The sequence below is a fragment of the Electrophorus electricus genome, chromosome 10, assembly GCF_041902795.1.
Source record: "Electrophorus electricus isolate QZ-2024a chromosome 10, ASM4190279v1, whole genome shotgun sequence".
Lineage (NCBI taxonomy): Eukaryota > Metazoa > Chordata > Actinopteri > Gymnotiformes > Gymnotidae > Electrophorus > Electrophorus electricus.
Genome location: NC_137506.1, coordinates 30,479,171 through 30,492,294, shown reverse-complemented (window position 1 = coordinate 30,492,294; position 13,124 = coordinate 30,479,171). Strand labels below are relative to the sequence as shown.

General features: G+C 38.8%; 1 long non-coding RNA gene and 1 pseudogene across 1 annotated transcript; one reads left to right on the top strand and one right to left on the bottom strand.

Annotated features, from left to right (window-relative positions):
* Positions 1-57: 57 nt before the first annotated feature.
* LOC145659486 (uncharacterized) lies at positions 58-2,051 on the bottom strand. The gene is made up of 2 exons (XR_014125709.1): positions 1,938-2,051; positions 58-1,710 (listed from the first exon to the last, which is right to left on the bottom strand). It is a non-coding gene; the product is annotated as an uncharacterized LOC145659486 (long non-coding RNA).
* Positions 2,052-5,801: 3,750 nt separating this feature from the next.
* Positions 5,802-12,917, top strand: LOC118242341 (calpain-1 catalytic subunit-like; annotated as a pseudogene).
* The last annotated feature ends 207 nt before the right edge of the window (positions 12,918-13,124 follow it).

The window sequence follows — 13,124 nt, the reverse complement described above, 5'->3', positions numbered from 1 at the left end:
AATACAATTGTTTGATGTTCTTTTACATTTAAAAAAAACATGCTGTTCCTCGGCTGCTGGTATTTCGATCAAGTGTTTATTTTCCTATTTCACTAGAAACAGCACAGCCAGTAGAACCAAAGAACCAAAATCTACTGTACATGGTTTTAAATCAGTTCATTCACTAAAATATATCTATTTACACCCAAATACAAAATAAACAAAGAAAAAAAAAACTATACAAACTGTAGATCACAGAATTGTAACACCCTTTGTGTCAAGGGACTAAATGTTAACAGCATCTATCAAGTTTCATGTTTTGTGTGCAATGTTTCACAATGTTAGTGATGTTTTTGCACATCATGGCACAACAAATTAGCTCTAATCTCCACTATGGCAATTAGTTAAAGGATATTAATTGCTAACTGAAACATTACAATATTAGAAAGTTATGCTGCAGACAGACAGACTTTTACGGCATAGTAAAGTTATGGTATGCATCCTTATGGACAGAAAAGGAATTGTCCAAAAATGCCCCCTATAATGTGAAGTGGAAATGAGCCATGCAAACTGACTCCAAACCTTTTTCGTAGACACTGATACTAAGGGAAATAACACTTAAGAAAGAAAAAACTAAACAAAACAAAAACCAAAAACAAAATAAACAAATAAATAATAAATGGGACATTTCCAGCTTTAAAACATGATTTGTATTTTGGGAAAAATACCTGAGGGGAAATGTTAAAACTCTTAAGCCATCAATAATGCTGTGCTGCAATAAACTTCATTTCAGTCTGACAGTGTCTTCATGAACATGTCTCTGTGAATAATCAGGTATGACGCCTGCGTGCTGCTTACACACTGGTCTCTGTCAGTGGGGTTGCTGCAGCTGTTAGGGCAGGGGCCTCAGGGGGCACGGACTGAGGGGGCTGGTGCAGATGAATCTCCTGGAGCAACACCACGTTGCTCTCCTTCCACCGTCTGTATTTGCTGGCAATAAGGGATGGGTCCTTATTCATGGCAGTGTTCTTGGGCAAACATTTAAGCAAACCCACTCCCTTGGATGAGAAGCCACCCCACACATGAATGGTCTCTGGATGCCTCACTGTTGGCATGACACAGGACTCATGGTAGCGCTCACCTTTTCTTCTCCGGACAATCATTTGTGAAGATGTCCCAAACAGTCTGAAGGCAGCTTCAACTGAGAAAATAACTTTATCCCAGTCCTCTGCAGCCCAGTCCCTATACTTCCTGCAGAATGTCAGTCTGTCCTTGATGTTTTTCTTGGAGAGAAGTGGCTTCTTTTCTGGCCTTCTTGACACCAAGCCATCCTCCAAAAGGCTTTGCCTCATTGAGCATGCAGATCCACCTACACCTGCCTTCTGCCATTCCTGAGCATTCCACCTTCACTGGTGGTGACGCGATCCCATAGCTCGCCCTCTTTAGGAGACGGTCCTGCTGCTTGCTTGACTTTCTTGGCTGCCCTGAAGCCTTCTTCACTGCAATTGAACCTCTAGCCTTGAAGTTCTTGATGATTCAATAAATAGTTGATTTAGGTGCTCTTACAAGCAGCAGTGTGCTTGCCTGTGAAACCCTTTTGATGCAATGCAATGATGTTTGCATGTATTTCCTTGGAGGTTGTAGCTTCCTTTAGCTCCCCTCCAGTTAAGTCACAAACACGAGGTGTTCCTGATTACAGGCATTTATTTTGCTTCAAACATGCCATGAGAACTATATAAATAAAAGAGATAAATAAAATAATTTAATGCAATACAGAAAACATTCTGAGAATAATTATGAAAACAGATCGCACAAACACAAAATACACCTTACAACAGGCTATACGCTGTTAAGCAATATTTACCTTGAACGTTCACTTTAGCTAGCATATTAGCGGTTAGCTAGCTCACTAACATATGTAATAAGTTATAAGTATAACATAAAACAAACCTCCATACCTCATTGGTCGCATTAACTCAAAAAGGGAAAAAGAAAGGAAACCGTAGGCTCTGCAAATTTTCAAACCAATGTTAATCCTAAAATGGTCTTCACCAGAACACACAAAATGCTCTGCCCCTCGTGGTGATGGTGTGTATCTCCAATTATAATAATAATAACAACCCTATTACATCACAAACAACTCCACCCTGGTTCCTTCCACAACTACAAGCATGTCCACCTCCCACTAACATGCTCCTAAACTATATCTATCTGTCAACTGACAAATAATTAGTTTATTAAAACAGAGATGAACTAAACAAGAAAGTCCAAACTTTACAACAGACTGTGTGGTTAGCTACAGAGGTAACCATGGTTATCAGAAGACCTTCCAGCACCACCACCTCTTTAAAGCAACGAGCATGTCAGTGATATCAGCTACCTCGTCCTCGTTAATGCTTTCTCCTGAGCTAATGTGAAGCTCACTGATTACTGAAACGTAGTGGTTAGTGTCATTCCTAAATCCCCAGTCAGTTAGTCATAAAGTTAAACATTCAAATAAAAAATGAAGATACAGACTTCAGAAATAAAGAAAATAGCTGGTCCATCTTTTATTGCAAGTTAACATTAACAAGCATTATTGAGGCACCCTCTGGAGAATGTCCAACAACCAAACAAATATACAAATATACAATTTATACATTGGTCAGAAGTGATTATGTATTCACCCCACTGTTTTACATACTAGTGTTTGCATTCGCCACCATTACATCCAAACCATAGTCAACATATGCAAACTGACATTCAACATCCACACCAGTTATAACCCGTTACCACCACATTCCAAGAGAAGACTTCTTTTAACCTTGTCCTAAAGAAAATTATTTTGCCTGTTAACACTCTTTTATTACGTCACTGGAATGCACTAACCTTTGTGATTAAGTTAATTTTCATGGCAAGGAATGACTTTGCAATTAATTGCAATTCATCTGATCACTCTTCACAATCTAGAGTTCATGCAATTTGCTACCATAAAAACTGAAGCAGTAAACTTTGTGAACACCAACATTTGTGCTAGTCTTTGTTATTACTTTTGGCTATGACTATAATAACAAAGAACAAGAAGAGATCGTTTTACAAAAGCAAATTAGCTAAACATGTTAAAAGTATAGTGCCATAAAGTGTGACTGTATTATTTTATTTTGTCAGACTGTATGTTTGCACCTTTGAATGGAAAGACACAGACCTAACAGACAAATTACCAAATTATTTGTCATATCTGTTGCAATCCCTAGCATTTCATAGAACCTCTACACAATTATGTCTGTTATAACATTTATTTAGATATTTTTAATGTCTCTTAACTGTGTCTTAACCCAGCATATAGTATGTTCTTTGTCATACATCTTGCCGTGTGAGGCTAGCCAGATGAGAACTCATTCCTCAGTACTTTTTTTGCTTTTCCCCTTACCACGTTTCACATTTCCCATTAATAGTAGTGGTATTTTATTAAAACAAAGGTCCTGCTGTGCTTGTCAGCATTTTGGCAGTAATTTGGAACGAACAAGCTAGAAAAAACAGAACATACTGTAATAGACTCCAATACATAATAATACATACGATGGCTGCCAAAATGCAGAGACTTGTTAAAAAAATGTTTAAATAAAAAAACAACACCGCCACTACTATTCACTGGACATATGAAATGGGGTAAGAAAATAGGAAAGAGGAGAAGCAAAGAAGAAAATACGGAGACATACGTTCTATCTGTAATACACACACACCCCAGAGACGGTGGTCGGTTCACGGGCACCGCTGGGAAACCTGAAGGTGGGTGGAGCACCCTTTGACAAGGAAAACTTTAAATATTCAACCGCTAAAATGCCCAAGGCAAAAAGAAGAGGTTATAAAAACAGTAAGTGAGGCTTATGCACGTCAGTGGAAGATCTCCGTGCTACAAGTTCATCACATTCTAGAAGGTAAAATTCCACTCTTAATAAATATGTTTCCAAATGTGCATACTATTACTGCTTTAGAAATGTCATTATTAATTGCCTTATTATGACATCCCTTAAACAGGGATATACCTGTATGGAGCACAGGTGGTCATAATAATACTATATGTAGCTCTAGTGAAGTGGACTATAAAGTTCACACACTAATATTTTGCTGGACCGCCTTTAGCTTTGATTATGGCACGCATTCGCTGTGGCATCGTTTCCACAAGCTTCTGCAATGTCACATATATTTCTGTACAGAGTTGCATTAATTCCCCCCAAGATCTTGTATTGATGATGGGAGATTTGGACCATTGTGCAAACTCTTCTCCAGCACATCCCAAAGATTCTCAGTGGGGTTCAGATCTGGGTTCAGTCCTCTTCGCTGAGAAGCAGCCAGTTCAGTGGTATAACCTGGAGCTGGAGCTCTTCAACCGAATATGGCTAACTCTCGTCACAAAACAGAAACAAACAGACAATGCCTAGCGCAGGGAGAATATACTTTTACGCTAACAAGCACCGTTAGACTTGAAAGAAAAAAGGGGAAAACGTTACAGTCTGGGCCTATATACAGCGTATATTAAATCTCCAACAACCGAAACTTCAGGGGAAAATTCCGGTCCCCTGAAGCAGAGTATTTAATACTCAGTACAATAATAATAAACAAATACACAATAAACAATATGGGGTTCCCTTTCCTTTTTTCAGGGTCCCTACACTCCCCCCTCACTAAATCTCAACATGCCCCATACTGGACTTCAGCAAGAGCCCACGCTGAAATTACTGGCTCAGAGTGAACTTCGGGATTTAACCTGTCCAAGGGGCAAAAGATGATTACGGTGCATCACTTTCGCAGGCCCCGTCCCAAGTATGGGCTTTAGGTGATACACAGGCAGATCAGACAATTTACTCTCCACCACATAAGGAGTTGACCCCCACCGGCCAGCAAGTTTCTGCTTCTCTTTAAGATTTCGAATGAGAACTCGGTGCCCTGGGCTCAGACAGTGATACCGCACTTTTTGATCATATCGCTCCTTGGTTCATGTTGGCAGCTGCGGCCTGTGTTAGGTGATAGGCCTCTTCCAATTCCCGTTTCATCCTTGACACATATTTTATACATGATGCAGGTGATGCACCATCAGTAGAGACACCGAAAAAAAACATCAGTGGTCAGTTTAGCTTCTCGTCCAAATAAAAGTTAATACGGGGAGTAACCAGTAGCCTCATTGGATGTGCAATTATAAGCATGCCAGGTGAGCTATGTGTTGGCTCCATTTAGACTTCTGCTGAACATTCAAAATACCCAGCGTATCCACCTTTCTGGGTGGGGATCACCCTGGGGATGATACGGTGATGTGTGTGTGTGTGTGTGTGTGTGTGTGTGTGTGTATATATATATATATATATATATATATATATGCCTGCAAATGTAATAAAATGGTTGAAAGTGCAATAAAGTGCTTAAAAATATGGAGGTATAAAAAAAATGTAACAGATGTCTGTGGTCACTGGTGTTCATGTTTTAATAGCTTCTGCATCCTTGTTTCTTCTCATGCCTCTTCAGTGCCTAGTCCAACACTGCATCACCTGCCTTAAAAAGTCACACAGTTGTTTCCCAGGCCATAGCATAGAAGAAATCCTGCTATGCATATCATATCACAGTGGCACTTGGGTTAATACATTAGTCTGGGTTTGTTAACAGATTCTCATCAAGATTTCTTGGTCTGTACTACTAACATTTCATCTGCATGCTGGATCCTTAAGTGCCCTGTTGTGTGTGCTGGGAATGGTCCTTGGAAATGTTCAGTGAATGCAAAACCCAAGTGTGACATTTCTGTATCTGCAACCTTTTTACTTTTATTTAAAACAGAATAAACCCATTTAAAAATGCCTCCCCCTGGAGTGCGCCTGAATATAGTTAGAGAGCGACAGGAAGGCCATGGTGTGGGCACGCTTCAGAACCCCGAGATGTTCCTGGGCCAGGACTATGAGCTGCTGCAGCAATATTATCTTATCAGAGGCAGGAGGTACATTGATGATATGTTTCCACCGGACAACAGATCCGTCGGCGAAAACCTCCTGTCTCCTGAACAAATGGCTCAAGTAGAGTTCAGGCTGCTGCAGCAGTATTGTCTCAGAGGCATGAAGTATAATGACAAAGAATTTCCACCGAACAACAGATCCTTCGACATCAACCTCTTGTCTCCTGAAACAAATGGTTCAAGTAGAGTGGATAAGGCCAACGGTATAAAAATAGTAAATTATTAGATATTAAAATTAAATTAATCCTAAACTTGTCTGTCTATTAGAAATTACACTACTCTGAAATGACTTAAGATGTACAGTTCTTTTGATTACATGACTACAGTGAAACTGCGTTCATGTGATTATCCAAAGGTTAAGTGAATGTTTACTTTGAATGATGAGAAATGCAAAAAACATATATATATTTACATGACTAAATCTAGCACCACGGACCACATACATGTAGTGATTATGAGTTACTGTACTTAATGGTTAGGGTTAGTGCTCCAGCTTTACTCATGTCTGCTCATACCCAAATTTCAGGAACTGGTGCCATATGTTTGCTGAAAACATCCTACTTTGATATTGCCCAGGGAGAACTGGGTAAGTTCACAACTATAGACTTATTGACTACATGCAGTTCTAGTTCAAAACCATACACTGATTGACTAAATTATATTATTAGTTGTATTTTCTTCTACAGTGTAGCAATAGTATTTTGGGCTTTATGCAGAATATAAGAAAAAAACATCAATTGATAATTATCAATTGATCAATTGATATCAATTCTATCAATCTCAAAAATATATAATTAACCTATGAGTACAACAATTCTATAAAGCTCACTCACACGTTTCTAACACAAATCTGGATACACAGAACCAGTCACCAATTCCATGTATTTTTGTTTTTTTCAGGAAACTGCTGTTTTTTAGCTGCACTTGGTGCTCTGACATTTCAGAAGCACATAATGGAAAAGGTCTTTCCCAAAGAATAGTCATTTCAGAAGAACTATGCAGGAATATTCCATTTCAGGGCAAGTATTTAAAGCTTATGAGTCGATGCTTAATTTGTGTAACCAAGTTACAACATGTACCAAAGATACAATGCTTATGTGTTTAATAAGATTAAATAATAATAATAATAATAATAATAATAATAATAATAATAATAATTAATAAGACAGGTCCCAGGTTTCCCAGCAAAAAACATTAGTACAGACATAGCATGCCCAGTGTTTATATAAATGCATAATTCCTTTCCTTCTAGTATATTTGTCAGTTCACTTTGTTTGTTTGTTTTTCTTGCTGAATTGTCTTGCTGTAATTCCATCATGACTCTCAGTTCTGGAGGTTTTGGAAATGGGTTGATGTTGTGATTGATGACAAACTATCAACCCTCAGTGGTGAACTCATATTTGTAAAACCAAAAACACCTAATCCTCAAAATGAGTTCTGGCCTGCTTTGCTAGAGAAGGCATATGCCAAGTAAGTCCTAACTTGTTAATATTTTCACATAAATCTAATTTTACATTTTCACTATTTGGAAAATATGTATGCACAGATAATGCAATTTATCTATTTTCCAGAGCTTGTGGATCTTATGGAGACATGATAAGTGGCAATGTGTCTGAAGCCCTAATGGATTTTACAGGCGGTGTACATATGAAAGTCACACTGAGAAGCACACTGACAGGGCTGTGGGACCTGATAGATGGAGCTGATAAATTCAACTCTCTGATGGGTTGTAGTACAGCTGGAAAGGTAAATTCACTGCTAATTCTACTCTGTGATTCTATTAGCAGCTGCTAAAAACATTCTCTAAACATGCTTGCATTATAGTCAGTATTATAGCAATAGAACCATAAAACTTTACTGTAACCGCTCTACCCCTTGCAAAACGTTTGAGGTAGTATTTAATTGCTATTCATAAAATTACTGTGGTGATAATTAATGCACCGGTGTCAACTTACCGCTGTGTTAAATGTACCTGTGCCCTAGGCAACAGCCAATCAAAATCAATGTGTAAATGAGGCCTTGCATATTAAAAACCCACCCAAGAGACTGAGCGACTGAAACCCAGTCTTGAGTCCAGTGGTATGTTGAATGCTGCCCTTTACATAAACACGTAATGCTTTCACCAAGACGGGAACTTCATGGTTGCGTTGAGTTGATGACTTCAACAGCCTGCTTCTAAATCATGGCAGCAAACCCTTCTCTGTCTTCAGTCAGAGAAGTCAAACTTTTTTATGGTTTATTCATATATAACGCCTACATTTGCATTGCTTAGGGCAAACATTTGTGGCGTTCTGAGATCCTGCCCAAGAAAGTAACCTTCCTTTTGGTTATCATACAGCAAACAGAAAATGTGTGAACTTTGTTAATGACTTGTGTGTGTGACCAAACATTGTTAGAGAAAAGATAATCCAATCCACACTGGATTCTTACCAGCACATTTACCATATGTTCAGGTGGTGTTTCAGGTGATATGTTCAGGTGGTGTTTTTGTATTATGAATTGCTAACGACACGCAAAAGAGAGCAAAATGTGGTCGCATCATCTTTCACAAAGCTGATAAAATAAAAGAAATAAACAAAATTAATGAATCTGGCATAGGTTTTATGAATTTGGCTCAGAGTTGCAAGCTTTTGGTTCCACTAAAATGCACGTCTAATAGTGGTGGCCAATGACTCAATAACACCGTAAATGTAAATAAAGAGTGCAAATAAAAGGAAATAGTGAGCATTCTGCCCCTTTGTGAGTGATGTTATATGTTTAATCAAGTTCATGAAATCGTATCGAAATTAAAGAGAAGACACTGGACCATTCTAAAGGCCTTTTAGCCATCTGAGGATGCTGTAATGACGAGACGTAACGAGGAAGTAGGATGCCGAGGCAGGTCTCCGTGATAAAGGGAAGTATTTATTTAAAACAAAATACGAAGAACAAGGACAAACCACACTAGACCAAATTGATGTGGCAAACAGAGAAACTAGAAATACTTGAAGTAAAGCACACCATGTCAAACACTGACAAAGACAAAGACTAGCATACAAACACTTAAATATACACTCTAATGACAACTCTGACTGGGGACCATGTAACGCAAAAATTATAAGAGAGGAGTGGCATTGTAGACACACAACCCACACCAACACCAACTCAGTGGAGGAGCGGTCTGTGGCATGACGGTTGCTTTCATACGGTGTGGCGGGGCAGTGGTAGCTCAGTGGTTAAGGTACTTCACCTGTAATTGGAAGGTTGCTGGTTCACTGTTAACCCTCCGTTGCTCAAGTTGTACTCAACTATAATTGTAAGTCTCTTTGGATAAATGTATGCATACTTGGGTCCTTTTTACCTTTGATGAAACCAGTTTGTAACCAAAACGTCTCTGAGGATCAGGGGCTTCAAATCCCTGTTATTATTTTTTGTTGCACTAGTCACTATGAGATCCTAAACCTCAGAATGCCATTATATCCCATTCTAACGTCATATAGTGACACACCTGAGCTACCATCATATTCATATTAATATCCCTAACTCTCACCAAATCATAATCGGCTGGTAAAACAAAACAAACTTCACTATACAACCCCGGATCAACCCTGATTCCTCTACTAACACATAACACAGCAAAACCACACTACTGATTCCCATTTTCTGAAACGGTGTAACCTGGGTGTGCAGTGCCACAGTGACAAATGTATGAGTAGATCATTTTGCAGTGTTGTTTCTTCAGTTTAATATAGCAATGCTCTTTTCTCTCCCTTTCTCTGCTTTAATTTGCTCTTGCTGTCTTTCTTCCTCTTTCCCCTTTTCTCTCTTCCTCTCTTTAAAATGGACCTTAATAGTCTTGTGCAATGCAGCTGGATTTAGTGTCATTAAAGTTCGTATTGTCCTCATGATGAGTAATGAAACCGCATAATGAATTCCTCTCCACACAAGGCACATCCAGTCCAGACCCATAAAGGGCCAATAGTCATATTATCTTTATGTAACTGTTTTTTAGGCAGACTTTAACCAGACGTTGCCCAATGGCTTAGTGGAGGGTCATGCTTACACCGTGACAGGGGTCACTGAGGTGAGTCTTCTTTGAAATGTTTCTGCATGTAATTAATTTGAGCCCTGGGTACATTAAATGATTTTTTTTAATGGAATGATTACTGCCTGATTGTGTTCAATAGGTAAGAAGCCAAGGTAAGCCGATTCAGTTGGTAAGGCTCTTCAACCCCTGGGGGGACACAGAGTGGACAGGAGACTGGAGTGACAGGTAAGATTTTTTTGCTATTCATAAGACTGTGAATACTGTGAGAATAGAAATACCCTGATATTTTAATGCGCTTATGATTTAACGTGGGAATGTATTCTTATTGATGATTAACAGTAGCCATATCTAGTTGTTTCAACTTGTTAGAGTTACAGTTAGACTTGGATACATGCCTTCTCCTCTGTGATTTTAAATTAAAACCAGAATGGAAGAAATATGTTTTATATCAATATAAAATAAACAAAACACATTCACACAACAGACTAATCAAATGGAAGAAAAAAAGGTTTTGTGTATTTAGGCATTAAAGGTAAGTCATAATTTGCCCTGGAGGCCTCCTCTTAATCTGCACTAAATGCCACATTTCAGAATTGTACACAACACATTGATTAATTGCAAAGCATGCAATCCCTAGATTGCCTGTCATTTAAACAGGCAGGTTGATTCATGTAGCACCTCTAAACTGAACCAGTTCTTCAACAATGGGTGTATGACTGTACCTCCCACCACACTCAAACCACACATCACTGCAACAAGCAAACTGCACTCACCCTTCCCCCTCTACTCCACTTCAGAGGCTAAGACACTATCAGTAGAAGAACAGTGAGCTCCTGTTCTCCAACCCATCCTTCTTAGGACCAATCCAGCATTCAGCATGGACACTAATGATACACTGTACACAGGAGAACACTACCAGCATGAATGGACCCAGGGTTCCTTATGAACATGCTGGGCTGCCTGTTACAGTAGATCAGGTGAAGACAGTAGCCATATCCAGTTATTTCAACTTGTTAGAGTTACAGTTAGACTTGGATACATGCCTTCTCCTCTGTGATTTTCTTCATTGGTGGGAGGGAGTCACACTAGCTTTATTAAAAAACTATTAACACGAACAGACAATCTGAATGAGCACCATAAAATAACACGAGACACACAAGTGCTAAAAACTCTTCACACAAACAGTGAGCACTGTAAACAGCAACACAATATACCTACGAGTGCAACAGGCTGTCAAGGAAGCTGGCGGCTGGATGTTTTTCCCATCTATATATCACTTGCGCAAACAATACTTTCCTGCCCCTTGTGACTGCACGCTTTAACACATCCGCATATCTCAGAGGTTTTTGATGGACCACTGCATTACTAGTCTGAGATAAAGGTGTTTGTTGATAAATGAGACCTTTTACCATATCTTTTCAAATGACATCATCTTCCATTTACTGGCATGACTGGCTGGTGCATTACTTTAAAATATGTACAAAGAACATGGCCAGATTTCTTGTCCTGTGGTACAGACAGTTGCAATTTACAACTGAAATTAAGAAATATGTCTAACAAAAGGGTTTTGTGCATTTACTATGCATTAAGGGCAAGTCATATTTTGCACTAGAGGTCACTGGTGTAGCGGTTTTAGCACTCTAAAGAAATTGTCCATTGTCCAGTGAATAAAATTAATTGGGGCATCACCCTGACTAATCAGGATCAGATACATGATAAAATAATAGTTATTTTTTTCTTCTTCTAAGCCCATATAATAACATGTCAGATATAATGTCATGTAGTAATCTGTCATGTAGTAATCTGTAAGTATGTTTATTTAATGCTCTCAGGTCACCCATGTGGGAAACTGTGAGTCCAGAAGAACGTGAAAGGTACCACAAAAATATCAACAATGGGAAATTCTGGTAAGAACTTTTCAAAATTTTAACCAAAGTTTTTTTTTTCCACATTAATCAAAATGTTACTTTACTATTGAACAAAAATTGTGTTTATATTTTCCACCAAGGATGTCTGTGGAGGATTTCCGCCAAACCTTTTCTAACCTGGACATTTGCAGCCTCTCCCCTGGATTACTGGATGGCTCGTCTGACAGCCAGTGGACCTCCGTACGCCATGAAAGGCGCTTGCTTGCTGGTACCTACCTAGAACCTGTTGGCCACCTGATGACAGGTAGACATGTTCTTATTATACTTAGAATACCAGAATAATAATAGCCATAATGCTTTTGTTATCACACACATCAGTCCAAGTAATATTTCAAATCTTTATTTGAAAATTTGTAATGTTTCAGACACTTTCTGCACAGTCCCCCAGTTTTGGGCCAAGGTGACTGCTGGCAGTGACCAAACACAGGGATGTTTGTGTCTCTCATGCAAAAGCCGATAAGAGGAACAGAAAACTCATCAGAAAACTTAATATTGGTTTCGGTATTGGTTTTCAGTATTTTTGAGGTCAGTGGCAGTTATCTTTATTTGGCTAGAATTTTGGATGAAAAAATTATTGTCTAATCTGCATTCCTTTGTTGTTATGTCCAAGTTATAGCTCTTGTTTACTTTTTTTTCAGGTCCCTCCTGAGCTTTGTTCAACTAAGCCACTTTGCCAATATGCACTCACTTAAATTTGAGAGCTTTTTAGTCTGCTGTGCAAATGTGTTTTGTTTATTTTATATTGATATAATTCTCAATTTCTCCTGTAGTTCAGAGGTTCTAGAGAAACACGCCAAGCCTCCTTTTTTGCCAACCGTTCTCCTGTGGCTTACACTAAGGATATGAAGAGTTGTCGTGAAGTGATGGAGTTCTTCAGAATGGAACCTGGAGAGTATCTCATTGTGCCATATACTTCCTCTCCAAATCAAACAGCTTCCTTCCTCGTGACCATTCTTTCAAAGACGGAGACCCAGACAGAGTAGGAGCTTTCATACAATGTGGATCATATTTAAATGTCTGCTAATTATCCATGAAAATATCTGCTGCAATGATCTGCATTATTTACATACATAAATTATTTCATATACATCAATTGATCAGTTTTATTTTTCTGTCATGTCATGCCATTATACCATCATTGCCTTGTGATCGTTGGCTGCATAGATGACTCAGTGCCGTCCAGCGCTGTCTGTCTTTTGTGATGTAGCAAACT